General features: G+C 42.4%; 1 long non-coding RNA gene across 1 annotated transcript in view; it reads right to left on the bottom strand.

Moving 5' to 3' along the window:
* Positions 1–21,670, bottom strand: part of LOC119805560 — a 52,192-nt gene that overhangs the window by 13,477 nt on the left and 17,045 nt on the right. Inside the window, exon 4 of the long non-coding RNA XR_005283914.1 lies at positions 6,088–6,192. This is a non-coding gene — a long non-coding RNA (uncharacterized LOC119805560). The remainder of the gene's footprint in view (positions 1–6,087; positions 6,193–21,670) is intronic.

The raw sequence follows: 21,670 nt of genomic DNA, 5'->3' as shown, positions 1-21,670 counted from the left end.
AAACAGCTTAGTCTAACTTAGTCAAAGCTTTGTTTCAGCTGTGATGCACTCTGAAACCTGTGAACACATCTCTCAGTATTAAAATTAATAGAATTTTAACTATTTAGGCTATTGGGACTCAATTGCTAGTTATTATTTGAGCAACAATCCATGCAGCTCCTTAGGTGAGACTCACAGACTCTGTCTGTGAAACATAGCCTTGTACTTATTTTTATTTATTAAAACTCTGTATAAGCTATCATTATTATTATCAAATTAGATAGTATAGCTTAGAGATGAGTCATCTTCTTCACAATCCACAGGTAAAACTGCCTAGTAGAATGAGATGTTTCCAAGAGATAAATCCATTATATTACAGGCAGTAGAAATCTCCCCACATCTACTCACACCATGCTAGATACAAGAGAAGGAGAGCTGCAGCAAACATGTAAAGACACAGCAGAATCAAAAGCCAGTCCAGGGTCTGCAGTTTTGTGGCCTTGCCTGAATGAAATTGGCCCATCAGAGTGTTCCCTTCTGGGGGGCTGACACCTGGAAGTTCCATTGCAACTCACTGCTCCCTGGCACAACAACTTTTAGTGAGTATCCTTGTTTTTGTTATAGACTTTTCAAATGTGCTGTTAAGTCACTAGTGTGAAATTTCTACACGTTCTTTATGTAGGCACTTAGTGATATGAAATTTTCTCTTAGCACTGCTTTCATTTTGTCCCATAAATTTAGGCATGTTGTGTGGTCATTTTCATTGAATTTTAGGAAATCTTTGATTTCCTTATTTCTTCCTTGACCTATTGGTGATTCTAGTGAGCATTGCTTAATTTGCATGTTTCTGTGGGCTTTTTGAAATTAGTATTGCTGTTGAATTCTAGTTTTAGGCCACGGTGATTTGATAAGATACATGGGGTTATTCCAAGTTTTTTTTGTGTGTGGTGAGAGTGGGGTGTTAAAGTCTCCCACTATTAGTGTGTGGGGTTTGATGTATGATTTAAGCTTTACTAATGTTTCATTTACATGTCCTTGTATTTGGAGCATAAATGTTCAGAATTGAGACTTCATCTTGATGGACTTTTCCTGTGGTGAATATAAAATTCCTTCTCTATCTCTTTTAGTTTTTATTTTGAAGCCTATTTTGTTAGACATTATGATAGCTACACCCACCAGCTTGTTTCTGAGTTCCCTTTGATTAGAAAAATCTTTTCCCAACCCTTTACTCTGAGGTAATGTCTGTCTTTGAAATTGAGGTGTGTGTTTCTTGCATGCAGCAGAAGGATGCGTCCTGTTTCTTTTTTATCTATTCTGTTCGACTGTGTCATTTATAGGCAAATTGAGTCCGTTGATACTAAGGGATATTAATGACCAGTGATTGTTAATTCCTGTTATTTGGAGGGTTTATTGGTGGTGGTGGTACTGCGTTGTGTGTTTCCCACCTTTGGGATTTGCTGGTGTGAACTTATCTATTGTCTGTGTTTTCATGAGTGCAGTTAACTTCCTTGGGTTGGAATTTTCCTTCTAGTACTAGAAGTAGGGTTGGATTTATAGATAGGTATTGTTTCAATTTGGTTTTGTCATGGAATATCTTGTTTTCTCCCACTTTGGTGCTTGAAAGCTTTGCTGGGTATAGTAGTCTGGATTTACATCTGTGGTCTCTGCAAAATGTCTATTTAGGACCTTCTGGCTTTCCTAGTCTCCAGTAAGAAGTCCAGGGTAAGTCTGATAGGTCTGCCTTTATATGGCATGTGACATTTTTCCTTTGCTTAATATTTCCTTTCCTTAATATCCTTTCTTTATGCTATCTGTTTAGTTTTTGATTATGATGTGGCAAGGGGACATTTTTGAAGGTCTATTTGGTGTTCTGTAAGCTTCTTGTATTTTCATGAGCATATTCTTAATGTTGGGAAAATTTTCTTCTATGATTTTGTTGAATATATTTTATGTGTCTTTGAACTGGTATTCTTCCTTCTATCCCTATTATTCTTAGGTTTTGTCTTTTCATGGTGTCCCAGATTTCCTGAATGTCTTAAGAATTTGTTGCCTCTAGGAGCCAATGACCTCCGCCAGAGCAGGCCTGAGCCAGCAACCTCCACAGGAGCAAGTATGAGTGAGCAACCTCCCAGGCCTCCACAGGACTGGGTCCCAGCAAGCGATCTCTGCAGGAGCAGGCCTGAGCCAGGAGAGGACTGAACTCTCTGGGAACAGGCTTAAGCCAGCAACCTCGGCAGAACGGGTCCCAAGCCTGAGCCAGTGACCTGTGTGGGATCAGACTCAAGCCAGTGACCTCCATACGACTGGGACCAAATCACAGACATTTTCCAGAGCAGGCCCAAGCCAGAAACATCTGTGGGAACAGGTATGAGCAAGAGACCTGCAAGGGAGCAAATGTGAGCCAGCAACCTCTGTGGGACCAGTGACTTCTATGGGAGCAGACCAGAGCCAGGAACCTCCATGGGAGCAGCCCCAAGCCAACAACCTCCTTGAGAGCAGGCCCAAGTGAGCAACATCTGTGGAAGCAGGCCTGAATGACCTCCTGGATTTCAGAGAGACCTTTAGGAGTGCTGAGTGACTTACAGGAATGCCAAGTGACCTCAGGGAATGCCAAGACACCTCTGAAGTGACTGAAATCATGGCCCTGACTCCACTATGAGGAGCAACCATCTGAACCTTGGCTCCACTGGCACCTGGAAGAGAAATCACCAGAGGCATAGTGCCAACTATACCAATCAGAGGAAAAGATGGGTAGACAACAAGGTAAGAGCATACTTAATACCACAAAGAGCAACATGACACCAGCAGAAACAGCAAGACTTGAACACACCAATACAGATGAAGTAGAAGAAATTGACCTAAAAATAACTTTAGGAGAATGTTTGAGGCCATTAAAGAGGAAATGAGAAATTCTCTCAAAGAAATCAAGGTTTCCTTGCTGGCCAAGCAGCTCGCTGACAAAGGGCCTACCTTGCTGCAGGCAGGCTAATGAAGCAGGGGACCTCCCACCGGCCTGGGTGCACTCAATTCCCGGTCCAGGCGCCCAAACAGGCTGGGCTGTGGGATTTTGTGGCCCCAAAGACTGGAGGATGAAGCGGGGGGGGGGGTTCTGGGTGCAAGCTGGGAAGGGACAGGAAGAGAGAGGCAGTATCCGGGGAGAATAACCCCTGCAGGAAGAGCAGGAAGTGTGTGTGTGGGGGGGTTTGGGGAATATTGGTGGTCCCTCTCCGGGCAGCTGCCGCGGTTCAGGCACTCACTCACCCCAATGAATGATGGACCTTCTGGTAGACAGTCAGGTTTCCTTGTTGGCCAAGCAGCTCGCTGACAAAGGGCCTACCTTTCTGCAGGCAGGCTGTTGGAGCAGGGGACCTCCCACTGACCTGGGTGCACTCAATTCCTGGTCCAGGCGCCCAAACAGGCTGGGCTGTGGGATTTTGTGGCCCCAAAGATGGGAGGATGAAGGGGGGGAGGGGTTCTGGGTGCAAGCTGGGAAGGGACAGGAAGAGAGAGGCAGTATCCGGGGAGAATAACACCTGCAGGAAGAGCAGGAAGTGTGTGTGTGGGGGGGGGGGGGGGGGGGGGGGAATGTCGGTGGTCCCTCTGCCGCAGTTCAGGCACTAACTCTACAGCGTGGATGGGCTCACTGCGAGCCTTGTCAGTTTGGTTGCTCACCTTCCTGGACTTAGGGGGAGCTGGGCGGACCTTGGACTTAACATAGTGAAGGGAACCCTGATGGCTCCTTGGCATGGGTAGAAGGGAGAGGAGGGAATGGGGAGGAGGAGGGGAGGAGATGGAAATTTTTAATAAAAAAAATGAGAAAAAAAAGAAATCAAGGAAAAGGCAATCAAAAGAAAATGGAAGAAACAAAAGAAAAACTTAAATAAAACCAGGAAAAAGCAATCAAACAGATTGATTGAAAAATGGAAAGAAATGATTCAAAATTTGAAAACTGGAAAGAAACAATAAATAAAACATAGTACCAGGGAAATCTGGAAATGGAAAATATAGGAAAATGATCAGGAAGCACAAATGCAAGCATATAGCAAAATACAAGAGATGGAAGAGAGAATCTCAAGCTTTGATGATACGATAGAAGAAATAGGCTCATCAGTCAAAGAAAACATTAAATCTAGCAAAAGCATAGCACAAAATATAAAAGAAATATCAGACAACATGAAAAGACCAAAACTAAGAATAATAGGGGTAGAAGAATGAGAAGTTTAACTCAAAAGCACAGAAAATATATTCAACAAAATCATAGAAGAAAACATTACCAATCTAAAGAATGATATGCATATGAGGATACAAGAAGCTTCCATAACACCAAATAGACTGGACCAAAAGAAAAGCTTCCCTCACCACATAATAATCAAAGCATTAAACACACAGAATAAAGAAAGAATATTAATAGCTGCAAAGGAAAATGACCAAGTAACATATAAAGGTAGACCTATTAGCATTATACCTGATTCTCAATGGAAACAATGAAAGCAAGAAGTTCCTGGTCAAGCATTATGCAGACATTAAGAGACCATGGATGCTATACCAGACTAATATACCCAGCAAAACTTTCAATCACCATAGACAGAAAAAGCAAATATTCTATTATAGAACCAGATTTAATCAAAACCAGTCCTACACAAAGTATTATAAAAATAACTCCAACCCAAGGAAATCAGCTATATCCACAAAATCACAAGCAATAGATGATCTCACAGCAGCAAATACCAAAGAAGAAAAAAAACACGCACACACAATAACATGACAAATCCTGGTGGTGGTGGCACATGCCTTTAATCACAGCACTTGGGAGGCAGAGGCAGGCAGATCTCTGTGAGTTCGAAGCCAGCCTCTCTACAAGAGCTAGTTCCAGGGCAGGCTCCAAAGCTATAGAGAAACCCTGTCTCGAAAAACAAACAAAAAAATAAATGAATGAATAAATGAATAAATAACATCACCAACTATGAACACTAAAATAACAGGAACTAGCAATCACTGGTCATTAATGTTCCTTAATGTAAATGCACTCACTAGCCTATAAAGAAACACAGGCTAACAGATTGGATACAAAAACAGTTCATCCTTCTGTGGAATACATGAAACATACATCAATCTCAAAGACAGACATCGCCTCAGAGTAAAAGGTTGGGAATTTTTTTTTCAATTAAATATACCTAAAAAACTAGCTGGTAAGCTATACTAATATCTAACAAAATAGACTTTGAACTAAAATCAATCAAAAGACAGAATGAAGGACATTTCATATTTGGCACAGGAAAAATCCATCAAAAGGAAATCTCAACACTGCAAATTTATACCTCAAATACAAGGGCAGTCTCATTTGACAAAAATAAAACAAAAACAAAAAAACCAACAACACTACTAAAGCTGGAATCATACATTAAACCCCACATACTAAGAGTGTGAGACGTCAACACCCCACTCTCACCACTGGACATGTCAACCAGGCAGAAAACTAACAGAGAAATAAAGGAACTAACAGATGTTACGATTCAAATGAATTTATCCGACATCTGTAGATCATTCCATCCAAACATAAAAGCATATACCTTCTTCTCAGCACCTCATGAATCCTTCTCTAAAATTGACCACATACTCTGTTGCAAAGAAAACCTCAACAGATTAAAACAAATGGAATAACCCCATTCATATTATCAGATCACTATGGCTTAAAATTAGAATTCATTAGCAACACTAATTTCAGAAGACCCACAAAAACATGGAAATTAAACAATGCTCACCTGAATGACCAATGGTTCAAGAAAGAAATTAAAGACTTTCTAAAATTTAATGAAAATGACTATACAGCATACCCAAATTCATGGGACATGACGAAAACAATGCTAAGAGGAAATTTCATAGTACTAAGTGCCTACATAAAAAACCTGGAAGAATCCCATACATTTAGCATAACACCGGAAAACTCTAGAACAAAACGAAGTAAACTCACCCAGGAGGACTAGACGGTAGTCTAACGTAACCTCCCCAGTAATGGCTCTCTTTCACTTTAATTGATACATAGACCATTTAGATTATATTTCAAGTCACAATCTATTGAGTGACTGTAGCTTTAAATATAACACATACCTTCCCAAGGATTCAGCTGCCTTCTCAGATTTTTCGTGATGATCGTTGGATAGGAGTGTTGATTTCCAGAGATTTGGAGAAAAATCAAAATGTCAAGTGTTTCAACTGTGGTAAATAAAGACACAAAGGAATTGTAAGCAGGTCGTTACTAGAAACAATGTTTTTTTCTAAGCATAATCCATCAGAACTCCCCACTCTTCTGGATTATGCAGGCGGTGTGGCAAAGCCAGCATTGGACTAATGAATGTAGATCAACAAGGAACATTCAAGGCAAACCTCTGCCATCAAGGAACTCCTTCAGGGGCCTCTTGCAGGTTGTCACGTCAAATTTGGTTCAGTCATTTCCTATCATCATGGAGGAAACTACTTTCCAGCGCAATTAAAGAATGTAATGCCTATTGTATGAAACCATGCTGCTCTGGATAGTAGAACAGCTATAGGAGAGAAAACAAAAAATTCAGGAGAAACCATAGTGAGTATTTTGGCAAGCTTCTATAAATGAACAAGGACCAAAATTAAAAATATGAATAAATGACGCTGTCATTGAAGGTCTGGTAGACACAGGAGCAGATTTAACAATAATTGCACCAGAATCTTGCATCCATTTAGCCTCTTCAGGAGGTAAGTGTTCAGGTTTGGGGGATTGAAACTTTATGTTAGGTAAAACAGAGCATGAGATGGGTCAAAAGTATAGGGACAGAAGGACAGAGAAGAAAATTAAAGCCGTATGTGGCTAACATAGCAATGAATTTGTGGAAATTTGTTTAGTTCCAACAATGAAATGCTCAGATTAACATTCCCCCAATCTCAGAAACAAATCATAAATTAAGTTTCTAGGAAAACTATTAGGAGGTATTACAAAGAACATTCACTGGCCATTCTGGTTGTACATAACAGGACCCAACAGTTGCTGATTTTTCAAAGGCACCAAATTTAAAATTGTTGACAGACAAAGCTGTATGAGTTGCACAATGGCCTATAACAACAGAGAAACTGCAGACCTTGGAACAGGTATAACAGGAGCAGACAAATAGTCAGCATATGGTAGAATCAACCAGCCCTTGGAATTCTTCTGTATTTGTTATTAAAAGGAAATCTTGAGATTGGGGAATGGTAACAGATTTAAGGGCTATTAATAAGGTGATTCAGTCTATGAGCTAAGTATAATCTAGAATTCCTTTGCCTTCTCTGTTGCCTAAAAGATGGCCTCTTATAGTTATTGATTTAAAAGATTGTTTCTTCACTATACCTTTACAAGAAAAAGACAGAGAACAATTGGCTTTCATGGTACCTACTTAAATAATTCTTAGCCTGCTAAGAGATATCAATAGAAGATTCATCCACAGGTAATGTTAAATAGCCCCACCCTGTGCCAATATTTGTTATGACAGTTGTTGGAAATGATATGTAAGCAATTTCTTCAATGACATCTTACTATCTGATTGAAATGTAGATACTATAGAAAGAATGTTGAAGAAGTCAAAAAAATTTGCCTTGTTAGAGATTACAAATTGCTCCTGAACAAAAAATACAAAGAGGAGATTCTACTAACTCTTTAGGCTATAAGATAGCTTATAAAAATTAGTTTCAAAAGTTACAAATAAGGATAGATCAATGACAGGTGTCTAACGACTTTCAAGAATTGGTAGGAGACATTTTCTATCTATGACCCACTATTACAGTAAATTCTGATGAACTGAGTAATTTGTTCAAAAGTTTGAAGGTGAAAAGAACTTAAATAGTCCCAGAAAACTATCAGCTGAAGTTGGGAGAGAATTGGTTTTGATAGAAGAAAAATTACAAGATGCACATATTGATCATGTGGACCTGAAGCTTAACTTCATTCTTGTCATATTACTCTCTAAACATCATCCTACAGGAATTTTAATACAGAGGAAAGATATTCTCTTAGAATGGATCTTTGGACCACATAAACTGAGTAAAAAATTAAAAACATGTAGAAAAATTCTCTGAGCTGATTCTAAAAGGAAAATTGAGACTTCATCAATAAGCAGGAATAGAACCATCAGAAATGGTAGTACCTTTTAATAATGATGAAATAGCCAAACTATTGGAAGAAAGTGAACCCTTGGCACAGAGCTTGCAGTAACTTTTTGGGAGAGATTAACAACAAACATCCCAAAGCAAGACAATTCAATTTATATAAAGAACTACATGTATTCTTCCTCACATTGTAAAGAGAACATCAATATTTGGCATCCCAACATCCTATACTGATGTAAATAAATCATGAAGGGCAGGTTACAAATCAGAAAATTTAAGTAAAGTAGATCTAAGCCCTTATGCTTCTGTCTAAAATTCAAAATTATATGTTATTCTCATGGTATTAATGGATTTTATGAAACCTCTCAGCATAGTTACTGATTTGCAATATGCAGAAAGAGTTGTTTTTAATATAGAAACTGCTGAATTTATACCAGATGATACAGAATTGGCTTTTTTATTTATTAAGTTACAAGAAATAATCAGGAATAGGAATCATCCCATATATAACACACATCTGGTCCCATATAGGTCTGCCATGTCCTCTAGCACAAGGGAATGAAAAAATCGATTAATTATTGATTGGAAATCTGCTGGAAGCCTCAAAATTTTAATAAAGACCATCATATCAATAGCAAAGGTTTTTAAAAAAGAATTTTCCATCGCATGGCAACAAGCCAAAGAAATTAGAAGGAAATGTCTTACTTGTTCTTTATACAATCAAACTCCACTGCCAGCAGGAAGTAACCCAAAAGGTATTCAAAGGAATAAAATTGGGCAGATCTCTGAGCTTGAGGCCAGTCTGGTCTAAGTGACAGTCAAGCTTAGGCAGCGAAGGAAAACAGAAAGCTGGTGATCATGTAATTAAGCAAAGGGGATATGTTCCAGTACCAGCAAGCAACAGAATTTGGCAGCTTCAACCTTGTGGTTCTAGCTTTAGAGTTAAAAGTAGAAGAAAGGAAGAAAGGATTTATGGACCTGAGGCCAGGCATGTGTCAGGGATGTCCCTGAATGGAGGCCTAGTAGGGAGGTCACTGCATGAAGCTGTGAAGATGAAGCCTTGGATAACCAAAGATGTTGGAGATGACAGATTCATGGGATATCTGCTGAGGAGAGCTGCTAACCAGGAGTAGAACCACCCAACCTCCCCCCCTCCCCGAGAAGAAGTGTGTTACAGTCAACACATCTGAATGGAATTGGAGACCTGAAGAGCATTTTGGCATCATACATGGAGATGCAGAGTTTAGAGTTTGCACGGCTGGTTTTTGGTCTTGTTTTTTGCCCAGTATTTCCTTGCAATGCTATGCTTCCTTCCCTGCATTTTGGAGTTGTAATGCATATCCTGTGACATTATAAGTTAGAAGCATGTGTTCTGATTTTTTATTTTTGATTTTTACAGCTGATTACTGTTAAAAGATTGCCATGTCGAGCACTGCACTGAGACTCGCGGAAGAAAGGGAGGAGGGTTATACCAGCCATGGGGTTCATGATGGGGGAACCCACAGAGACAGAGGACCTGAGCTTGCAAGAGCTCATGAATACTGGAACAACAGTTAGGGAGCCTGAATGGGACCAACCTAGGCTTTCTTCATGTGTGTGACAAATGTGTAGCTTTGTCTCTTAGCAAGGCTTCTAACAGTGGGACCAGGACTACTCCCAGGCACTTAGCTGGCTTTTAGTAACCTGTTCCCTATACTGGATTACCTCACTCTGCCTCAACATAAGAGGAGAATCTTGGAACTACCTGAATTGTGTCATGCTTTATGCAAGCCCATGGGAGGCCTGCCCCTCTCTGAATATGGATGGAGGAATGGATGGGGAGGAGGATAAATAGGAAAGGGGAGAGGATGGGAGGAGAGGAGGGAGGGGAAACTGGCTGGTATATAAAATAAATTTTAAAATGTTATTTAAATAAAGAAATTTTAAAAGATATTGTCATGTATCTCAGAATAGACATTATACTTCAGACACTGAAATAAGTTATAGACTATGGGAATTTCTTGAATGCATTTTTGCATTATATGTCTATAACCCTTTGGGGATCAGGGAGTAGAATGTGGTGGTTTGAAAGAAAATGGTCCCCAAAGGGAATGACACTATTAGGAGGTGTGGCCTTGTTGGAGCAGATGTGGTCTTGTTGGAGGAAATATGTCATGGTTTGGAAGGCTTTGAGGTCTTTTTCTCAAGACAGTGTGTCAACTTCCTGCTGCCTCTGGTGAGCATGTAGCCAGCACCACAACTGTCTGGTTGCTGCCATGTTCCCTGTCATAATGATAATGGACTGAACCTCTGAAACTGTAAGCTACCACCTCAATTAAATGTTTCCTTTGTAAGAGGTGCTGTGGTCATGGTGTTTCTTCACAGCAATTTAAAAAACCCAAGACATGTAGATTCCCAGGGAATCACCATCATGCATTGGGAAATACTTTTCACTCCCCAACAAGAAGCCTTCCTGTACTTAAGGAATGCATCTCCACAGGACTCTCTCAATTGTTGAGAATTTCTCTTCATTCTAATGAAAAAGACTATTGCCCCTTTTCCCTTTAGACAGCCCTGTCAGGGCCTCCACATACTCCTTTACTATATTTATGGGTTATATTAATTACATATTAGTGAGATGTCCATCTGAGGGAGCCCTTCTCATGCTGGCAATTGAGCGCCTTTGGGACAGACCTGCTCCAATTTTTCCCTAGTCTGAGGCAACATCAGTCCTGGCACCTTCCACATACATACTTTCCTGCCAACTCCCCGTTAGGTAAAGGAAATCTCATTCTCACCACATGCCAAAGTTGGGTTCTGTTCTACCAAATATTGCACTGGAGGGACAGTCATCACAAAGGTGGAGGGGGACCTTTCTTAAACTGACCTTGGGTGTTCTCTGGGACAGGTAAGCAAGGTAGCTACGGAAAGAGACACCTTTAAGAGCAGTGACTTGCTTGTATGCAAGTTATGTAAGTTTTTACAGTACAGTTAGTTTTGCTAAGCAGGCTCTGGCAGTGAAATCAGTCAAAGGGGCCTCCTTTGTAGCTCACATTGGCTTGACTGTGGCTGTCTCTACTCAAATTCACCTTAAGAAAAGACACTGCCTTCCATTCCTCGCTGTTACATACTCATTTGAATCACAACACAAAGATACCTGACCTGATCCCCATATCTCTAGTTATTACCTATATCTGTGGGCTATATTGGGTACTTAGTTTTGTTAGTGAACCCTTGGATGACAGGCTCTGGATGGAACTCTACCTGCCACAGTCCTTTGGAGCCCCCTTCATTTCTGTATTTGGGCCAGAGTCCCAGGCATTCCTCATCCTCTCACCCCAGACTTGCTGAGATAAATCACATTGAGGTTTTGTCAAAAGCAGCAACACAGTTCTGATGGATGGCCATATTAGATAAAAAACATTGCTTTCTTTGGGATTCCAGTGGGGGGAGAAACATTGCCAAGGTATACTTTTACCAGGGCTGCTCCCTCTGTCCTGCCTTGAATGAGAGCAAGAGAGAAAGAGATAGAAAGAGATGGTAGAAAAAGATATAATAGAAATGATAGAGAAGGAGGTGATGGAGATGATAGAGAAAGAGAGGATAGAGAGAGATGATAGAGAGAGATGATAGATATAGAGGACAGTGATGATAGGGAAAGAGAGTGTAGGTCGATGATAGAGAAAGAGATGATAGAAAAAGCGATGATAGAGAGAGAATATGAAAAGGTGATGACAGAGATGGTAGAGTTAAGTAATAGAGATGACACAGAGATAACAGAGAGATATGATGGATTATGATGCTAGAGATGCTGAAAAGAGATGACAGAGAAAGATCGAGAGATAGAGATAGAAATAGATGGAGCGAGAACTAGATAGATTCATATAAAAAGATAGAGAACAGCAAACGACATGCCATGCTACTTCAAGGTAATGGAGTTCTATCCTGGCCACTTTTGCCAGGTATAGGTCGTGGAACCTTACCCTTGAGATCTGCCCTACTCTGTTTCACTGCACTGAGACACTCTTCCACAAGGTCAGGGCCCTCTCTCAAGGCATAAGAGGCACACAGGAAAACTAATTTAGAAGTCTCCTCACTATATACATGAGTCAATAGAAGCCACAGAAATGAATTATTGGGTACAGACTGGTTCTAGGGCTAAGCAAAGTACCCCATATATCCACCAGAAACATTTTAGATGGCGCGTGTATGGAGGACCCTCAGCTGTCAACTTGACTGGGGACTCAAGACTGACGTACAGAGAATATAAGACCGAACTTCCAGAAACCAACTTCCTCATAATTGAGACTTTCTATACTGCCAGACAAAAAGGACTCTTCCCCTTTAATTCCAGAAAGTCCCAATAGAGCTTTCAAACTCTCCATCTCTGCAAAGCTCCAGATAAAGGAGCATTTTAACGATGGATATTGAACCCTTTGTGACTGGCATGATGTGACCTCTCACTGACCTGAGGTCACCCACTCATATGCACTGCTCCTGGCATCTTCAACATATCTATTTTCTAGACAAGAGTCCCATGAAGCATATCACAGACAAAGATACCTACCTCATGAAAAGACTATATTCGCTCCCCTACAATGCCAGGATTTCTGGATAAATGCACCTACCTGTCCTGAGGCCTGGGTACATAAAGAGCTTACAGTTCAAACCATCAACCTTCAAGAACTAGTAGATACAAAATACTCTGCCACCATGGTGTCTGAACCACTATGGTCATGATTCTTCTGCAGAGTAAACCCTTTTAACATACAAACCCACACATATACCACCTTAAACTTTAGTGAACCATAGCCAATTTACCAACTGCCAAAGAGGTACCTGCTCTACCCATAATTCCACTGGTTAGATTCAAACCTGCTTCCCACTTAGGGCAGTCAGCAATGGGAGAGAAAATGTTACCTAAGATTTAACCAGGAATTTTATGGGACTTTGAGCAAGGTGGCTAGGAAGGAGTGGTCTCCAAGAGTGGTGACCTCCTTATAAGACAGTCTTGCAGCCAGTGGGATTAGTCAAGGAGGCACTGGTAGTGAAAGCAGTCCACATGGCAGCTCTCCTGTCTCACATCTACCTTCCTTGTTGACTGGGATTCCTACTAAAGAAGGACTTGGCCTTCACCTTCTTCTTCCTGCTCATTCATTGGCTCACATGACAAAGATGCCCACTTGCATTTCACCCCCTAATGCCTGCAAACCACTCGAGTTTATTCCCTACACCACAAATTTTGCAGGGAACCTGGTTTTGATGCTGAACACCTGACTGAGAGTTATAGAACACTGAACTGGAACTGAAGCCCTCCCAAGGACAGGAGATTATAAGGAAACAGAAAGGAAGTCAAAATTCAGGAAAGACACCAGGAAGCAACTGACCATGAAGCAGAGAGCAGACTGTGGATGTCAGCAGCAATGGAGGGAGTGGAAAAGGAGCATAGGAAAGAAGGAAGGGATGCAGTGATGATGGACAGAGGGAGAAAGAAGGGAATGAAGAAATGAAAGAAGGACTGACTGAGAAATAGCTAAATTCTTGGTAATATTTCTGGAGACCTTCAAGCCCATGTACAGAGTCCAGGATCCCAAGGACAGTGTCTATTTCAGAACTTGAGGGGTAAGTACAGGTGAAGTTCAAAAAATAATCAAGAAGAAGGGGAACATAAACTCACCGGTGCTCAACTTGTCTCTGATTTTGGAAGCTTTGTACACATCTGCACTATGGCTGCTGACTCGTGGGTAGAGAGCCCCTCCCCACCATGACAAACATGGCTGCCACAGGAAATTCAAGCCGGGATTTCCTGTGTAGCTATGGTTGTTGCTCTGCAGTACAGCAAGCCTCTGGCAATGGTGAGGTGGTCACCTGTTAGCTGGAGTGGGCTAACTGAAACCCCTGTTCCTTTACTCTTTGGACCAGATTTCCCAATGAATTCTTCATTCAACTCCTCACCTCACTTTTTGAGAGAAAGAACACTGAGGTGTTGGTGGGAATTGTGAAGAACCACCACTTGAGGGCAGTGCGCCAGCAACATGATCAAGGTACCAGGTTTCCTAGGCATCTCCCTCTGCCCTTTTCTGACAAAAACTAATAATAATAAAAGTAAAACAATATGCCATTGGATTCCAAGATGGGTGAGTTCAATCTTGGACTCTTTTAGCCAGATACTGGCCTTGAAGACTCAGAATCTTACTCTATGGATATTGTCTGGCAGGTCACATACCTCAGAGTTTCCATAATCCTACTCCAACACAAGTACATGACATGTTCTCAAGGACTAAGGATCCTACAGAAAAACTGAATTGGGAACCCTCAAATGAGAAGCATGAGTCAGTAGAATGCACAGAAAGAAAATCTTGGGCAGAAACTGGACATGGGGCTGAGCACAACCCTTATATCCTGCCAGGAAGAAGCTAACTGACCCTCATGTCCATGGCACTCAGGGGGAATCTTGAAGCTGGGTGTCTGGGTAACCCATAGAGTGCCAAGTCCTCCTGCGGGTGTGCAGACATTATAGTCATTCCACAAGCCAGCTTCTACTACAAGGCTGCCCCACCCTCTTCTCACACTCACACACCAGGTTCCTGACTGGGAGAGCACATAGGACAGAGGAACGTGGGCAGTTTGCACAAGGGAGATGTCACCTACACACACATGCCATAGGACCAGCAACATTAGGGCTCCACCGGATCCTGATTTCTGACCAAGAAAATTTCAAAAGAAGAACCTTTCCTCCATCCGAAGTACTCTCTGCCTAGTAGGCCTTGGGCTGGGAATCTAAATCATTTCTTTGGACTTGTCCAGCTTCCATTATGATCTGACTACTTGTACTCAATCACTGTTATTAATCCACACATTCATTTTCAACTATTATTTCCCCACTGTTTCCTGTCTGCAAAAGGTGCAGAATTATTTTTGTATATGTACCTTTCTTTATCAGGTACATCCAGCCAGCCACCTACCCATTTCTGCGTCTCTCCAGGCAGCAAAGGAAAGCTCTCTAATGAAATTTACATAGACCGAGAGGCATCTACACACATTCCAGAGATTCTAGTTCTACTACTTCTGCCAGGTTGTCAACACCACACCAGACCACCAGCACCCCTGCATCAGGTAGTCACTTGTGGCAGAATTGGGACAAACTCAGAAACACAACTTTCCTTCATATGTTCCCCCAGGGATCTGAACACATGGCTCAGGACTATATGAGTGTAGGTGTTGGAAAACAAATTTGTTTTTCTGGCTGTCTACGACTACCAGTGGTCACTCTCTCTCTCTCTCTCTCTCTCTCTCTCTCTCTCTCTCTCTCTCTCTCTCTCTCTCTCTGTCTCAACATAATGTAGATTCCATGCCCCATGTATTCATAGAGGCTAGACCTTGCTGAATTATTGCAAAATTAACATTTTCCCTTGAGAAATGTTTTTAACTATGCAACAGGAAGCCTTCCTATCCTGAAGGACTGAGATTGCATAGGCAGTCCTCCTCCTTGTTGCGACTTTCTGTATTGCCTAGCAGAAAAAGACCTCTTTCCTTTCTCAGAGAGGAGCATTGTCAGTACTTTCAAAGTCTCCATCTGTACTGACCTCAAGCTGAGAATGTCCTTCTTAGGATGAGGATGGCACTAAGGTTTCATGTGCCTTGATGCTCTGACTTCTTATTGGCTCCAGGCCAACTATTTCCTTCCATGTACTTTACAGCCAAAGTCCAGGCCAGCATGTCACAAGCATAGGTACTCACCAACTTAAAGGAATGGATTCCACATCTCTGTGTTGTCTGCACTTCCTGCCAGATGTTCCCACCTAAACTTCTGCTGAGTGTACTGTCCCTAAAAGGCTTACACTTCAGACCAATAGCCATTCATGCTTTAAACTTAGGGCTGTCTATCATACCTACTACACTGGCAGTGTACTCTGCCATTACTTCTGCATCCTTTATGGCTTTGCTTCTAATGCAGTAGACAGGCACACACACACACACACACACACACACACACACACACACACACAATTCATAATCATTTCAAGGAGAACCTGAGCCTTGCAGTTCAATAAGGGACAGCCAATCTTGACCTTGGGCTTTTACCCTGCATATTCTCGGAGAGTCTTGAGCAAGGTGGCCTAGCACAGAGAATCTTTCCAGAGTGGTGACCTGCCCGTGAGTCTGTTTTGCAGCTAAAGGCTTCACACAGGGAGGCACCATGGCCACATGGTACCTTTCCTCTGATTTTTTCCTTCCTTGTTTGACTGTGGTTGTCTCTATTCAGATTCACCCTAAAGAAGGACACTGCCTTCTGTTTCTTCCTGCTATACACCACTTGGCTAAGCCAACCAAGATGCCCCACCCTCATGCCATCATTGCAGCTATCTCCCGTAGGCTTGTTCCATGTTGAAGGCTTGGCTTTAATGATGAACCTTAGGCTGTTGATAGGTACAGCACTCTGGAAGGACATTAAAAGTATAAAGGGAACAAAGAGACTCAAAACACAGAGAAGAGAGAAAGCAAGGAGAGACAGAAAAAGAAGCAGAGACAACAAGGTGAGCACGTCAACCTTCAGAGAGGGAGAGAGGAAGGGAAGGACAGAAGAGGGAAGGAGAGAAGGGGAAAGTAGGAAAGGGAGAAGGAGGGAAGGAGGGAAGAAAGTTAGAAATGACGTAGAAAGAGACAGTTGGCCAGGAAAAAAGCAAGGACTGATTGAAAAATATATGGTCTATTTCTCAGGACACCAAGCTCTTCTTTTTTTTTAATTTAATGAATAAGGCACTTCCTTTAAGATTTCTCCTTTATTGATGGCTGTGGTATCCTTTAATCCTAGGATTTTAGAGGCACCTAGATCTATGAGTCTGAGGCTAGCCTGGTCTACAATAGTGAATTCCAGATCATCCAGAATTACATAATAAGACCCCTATCTTCATGTTTCATTGGTTTGTTTTTGTTTTGTTTTGTTTTAATCAATGTAAAAAGTGAGGAACATTCCCAGTGAGTTACCAGCTGTCAACTCTCATGAGTTAAGACGCTTCATTTTGATTTCTAAGTCACATAGTAAGTCAGTAAAAATCTGACATTCATTTTGCTAAGTAAGTACTTTGCTTTGGCACTGACATAAGTGGATATTGACCTCATAGATACTCTTCAGTTTACCACACCCAGAGTCACAGTGACTCCAGAGACTGATTAGGGCAATCTTCAAAAATATTACTTTTCTTAATTTTTTGAAATTAAAATGTAATTAAATAGTTTTCTCCTTCCCACGCTCCCTCTAACAGGTCACATTATTCTCTGCTTCCCAGCACTCAAATTTTTGGCCTCTTTCGTTGTTGACCTAAATATATAAACACAACCTTCTTAGTCCATAAAATATTACTTGTACATATATTATTTAAGGGCTTGTATTAGAGGCCAGACTCTGACTCTAAGAAATGAGGGGTTGTTAATTTGGGAGCCAAAAAAATGCAAACCCAAAGGATGAGGGATCCTGTTGTTCCTACAGGCACTTGGGTAGACTCTCCTCTCTGATGTTAGGATGGCATTGCAAATTTCCCACATATCTTCACCCCAAGTGCTGACTCCTGAGCAGAGAACCTCTCCCCACCCAGACATACATGGCTGCCACAAGATTTCAATGCCTCTACTTCCTATGTAGGTGAATATATTGCTCTGGAGCCTAGCCATACTCAGAGGACGGCACTGGCTGGGGCCAACATGGGTCATGTGAACCCCAGCTTACTCTAGGACTAGCAAGCTAGCCTGAGAGCCCATCATTTCAGTCTTGGGACCAGAGGCTCCCAGTATCCTCACTCTACCTTCACACCTGCTGAGAAACAGCACACTGAGGTGTTCACAGGAATAGGAAAGTCATTCTGCTTGATGGCAGTGTTGCACCCCACCGTTCACAGAGTAAAAATAAAAAATCATTCCACTAAACTCCAAGGTGGCAGAACTCAACATTAGCCTCTTGAATCTCCACAAAGGCATAAGAGTTCTACAGAAAAACTAAATGGGGAACCTTGACATTAAATGGAGGATTCAGGAGAAAACACAGAAACAAAATCTAGGCTAGAAATTGTTCCTAGAGCTGAATACAGCACCACTCATCTTGCCAGGCACACTCTAGCTGGCACACGTGTTCAGGACCCTAAGTTGGCATCTTGACACTAAGGGACAAGTATGACCCATAGAGCATTGGTGATTGAGACTCTAGAGGCCACCTTCATTATTGAGAAAGTCTGGACTGCCCAGAAAAAAAAAGGACTCAATCCCTTTTCCTCCAGACAACCCTGCCAGAACTTTTACATTCTCCATCTCTACCAGGTGGCAGCTGAAGGAACACTTTTGATGACTGTAATTGAACTCCCCTGTGACTGGTCTGCTCCGACTTCTCACTGGCTGAGACCACTCAAAACTATGGACTGGTTCTGGAACTGTCTGCAAACTTTCCAGCCAAAGGCCCCAGGTACCCTGCCAAAAGCAGACAACCAGTTGTCACACCTCTATGATCCCAGCTCTCGCCCACCTGTGCTTCAGCTGAGGGCCACGTCTAAGGGCTTTAACTTCAGATCAACAGCCCTTCTATGTTTGAACTTAGGTCTGTTTTCCATGCCCACTAGAGGTGGGATGATTTGCCATGCCACCTGGACCTTCAATGACCTTTCTTCTCTGCAGCTGACACCCTCAGAATGACCTCTCTTACATGCAAATACACACACCAGCATACCATCAAGTGCAGCAAAAGCATAGTCATCTTCTACTACTTGCTAATGTTGGACCTGGCTCTACCCATATTTTTTCTGGTTGATGACAGACCTGCTTCCCATTTTTGGCAGCCATCACAGACTACGTGTATGGGGGGAGCTTTCTTGATCTTGATCCTGGATATTCTCTGGCACTCCTGAGCAAGTTGACCTAGGAAAATGAAGCCTCCAAGAGGGGTAACATGCTTTAAGTCCATTTTATAGCTAGTGTATTTGGCCAATGAGGCACTGGCATTGAAATCAGTCCTCATGGCACCTTTCTTGTCTCACACCTACCTTCGTGTTGACTCAGAACCAACCTAAGGAAGGGCTTTGCTCCTCTTTTCTCTTACATGCTCAGTTGTCTCACACGACAAGAATGCTCTACCTGAGTCCTATCCTTGCAGTTATTTCCCATACAGTTGGATTGTGCTGGGGTCCTGGCTTTCTTGGTGAACTCTAAGCTCATAAGTAAAGGACAATGGGCTCTCAGTGCAGAATTCCTGGAGAGAGCAAAAGCACAAAGGGAAAGAAAAAAAGTCAAAACACAGAAAAGATGGAAACAAGGAGCAACAGGGAGGAAAGGAAGCAGAGAGGAACAGCTGAGGGAATCAGAATTGGGAGGCAGGGAGTGAGGGAAGAAGGAGAGAAGGAAGGAACAAAATAAGGGAGAGTTGGAGGGAGGGAGGAAGAAAGGAAAGAAGGACTGAAGGTCTGTCAGACAGACGAATGACCTCTTCGTGGCATTTCTGTTGGTCCCCCAAGTCCATGAACAGAGATAAGAGCCTCAAAGGTCGAGTCTGATAGAAGCAAATACAGTTGAGAGTTCAAAAACTGTCAAGAAGCTGGGGACCCTGTTGCAACCACGTGCCTACAGACAGACTCTGCTCCTGGATGCTAGGAGGATATGAGAGAATCACAAGCAGGTTGCTCACATACCTGCTCCAAGGCCACTGACTCCTGGGCACACCCTGACAGACATGGCTGCCACCCAGTATCCTAGCCTGCAATTTCTGTGTCGCTGTGATGATTGCTCTGGGGTACAAGCCCAGGGGCTGGCAATGGTGAGGCCCTCACTCATTAACTAAACTGGGATAACAGGAAGCCCCTTTGGTTCTGTCTTTGGAACATAGTCCCCATTTATTCCGTACTCCCTCACCCCTAGACCTGCTGAGAAAAAGCACACTGATGTGTTGGCAGAAGCAAGAAAACAATTTTGCTTGATGGCAGTGTTCCACCAAGAATGCCAAGGGACCCTTCTTTCAGGGTTTCTTCCTCCAACCTCCTCTGAAGGAGAAAAGGTCAACAACTTCCCATGAGACTCCAAAATGGCAGTTAAGTCTTGACACCTTCTAATCACAAATGGGCCTTGAAGTCATATTTTATGAGTACTGGGCATGGGGGGTGGGGCTGGGTCACAGACCTCACAGGGTCCTTAAACCTATTATATGAAGATCATTAAGCACAAGAGGCATGGTCTAACCTCAAGGTCTAAGGACCAGACAAAAAAACTAAACTTGGAACCCCACAACTGGAAGCAAGCACCACAAAATGCCACAGAATCAAACCTTGGGAAGAAACTAGGCCCAGGGATGAGTATAGGCCCTTTCACAGCTTGCCAGGAATAGTAAAAATGGCAAATGTGTGCAGGACCCTCTGATAGCTTATTGACACTGAGGTTTAAGTGTAACCCATACAGTGTTCATGTTTTCTAAGTGTGTGCAGACATTGTTTATCCATGACACAACAAGACTTCAATTTCAAGGCTACCTACCCCAAATAAGACATAGGAACAAATGGACAGTTGGCACGAGGAAGATAACCACCCAGTCACACAGGGCCTAGACTCAGCATTGCATTTGTACCTAGCAGAAGGGAGTCCCTCTTATACAGATGACAAAATAGTACAGTTTCCATTTTGAGACTACCAGTTCCTCAGCCACAGATACAAATCAGGATAGTGAGGAAATCGGCTACCTTTGATCTTTTTGTCCAGAAACCCAACCTGTGCATTCCAGGACCCTGTCTGTGCAATCAAGTGTTTCTGCTGGCCATCTTCCAAGCTCACGTGAGCTTTTGTGTTGAGGCACCTTAGCCTCTGATGGAAGATAAGGTTCTCAGGGACCCTCATCTGGAGACTTGAAAATATCAAAGACAAAATATTAGTCCATCCAGCTGCTACCAACCTGTCAGATTCTTGGCTGTGGCTCCAATCATCTCGTTGGGCTTGCCCAGCCACTGTATGATCTCGTTGTTGGTACACAATTGCTCCCCTTTTCCACATAGCTGCTGGATGTCAGGACAGTATTTTGTTTCCTTTCTCCAAAGATCACAGATTCTGTTTGGTATCTGGGCCTTTCTATCATGTGCATCCACATCCAGCCATGTAAAGATGTTTATAGCCCGCCATAGAAGCAAAGAAGGCTCTCTAATGGCATTTGCACAGTCTGAAGGGCACTTATAGAACCATGTAATAGAGAATCCAGGCTTCTTGGCCTCTTTCAGCATGTCAACACCATACCAGTACACTACCACACATTCTTCAGGGTATACCCCCTTTGTGCTGCAACTGGGTCATATTCAAATGGAGCCTACAATTTACCATCTTTTCTCTCGGGGAGCTAGACACATGGCCAAGGACAAAGTGGGTGAAGGTATCGGGAGAAGGAATTTGTTTTTAACCCGACTGTCACCACAAGTGGGCACACACACATACACACACACACACACACTCATACCAACATTAATGTCATGTCACAGGGAATATAGACATCACTGGATTCTTGGGGAATTACCGATTTTCCTTGGAAAATAATTTTCCCTATCAAACAGGGTGCCTTCACGGTCTGAATGACTGAACCTGTAGAGGC

This window comes from Arvicola amphibius, chromosome X, assembly GCF_903992535.2.
Source record: "Arvicola amphibius chromosome X, mArvAmp1.2, whole genome shotgun sequence".
NCBI lineage: Eukaryota > Metazoa > Chordata > Mammalia > Rodentia > Cricetidae > Arvicola > Arvicola amphibius.
Note: the sequence above shows the minus strand (reverse complement) of the source record. Positions and strands in the feature narration are given on the sequence as shown.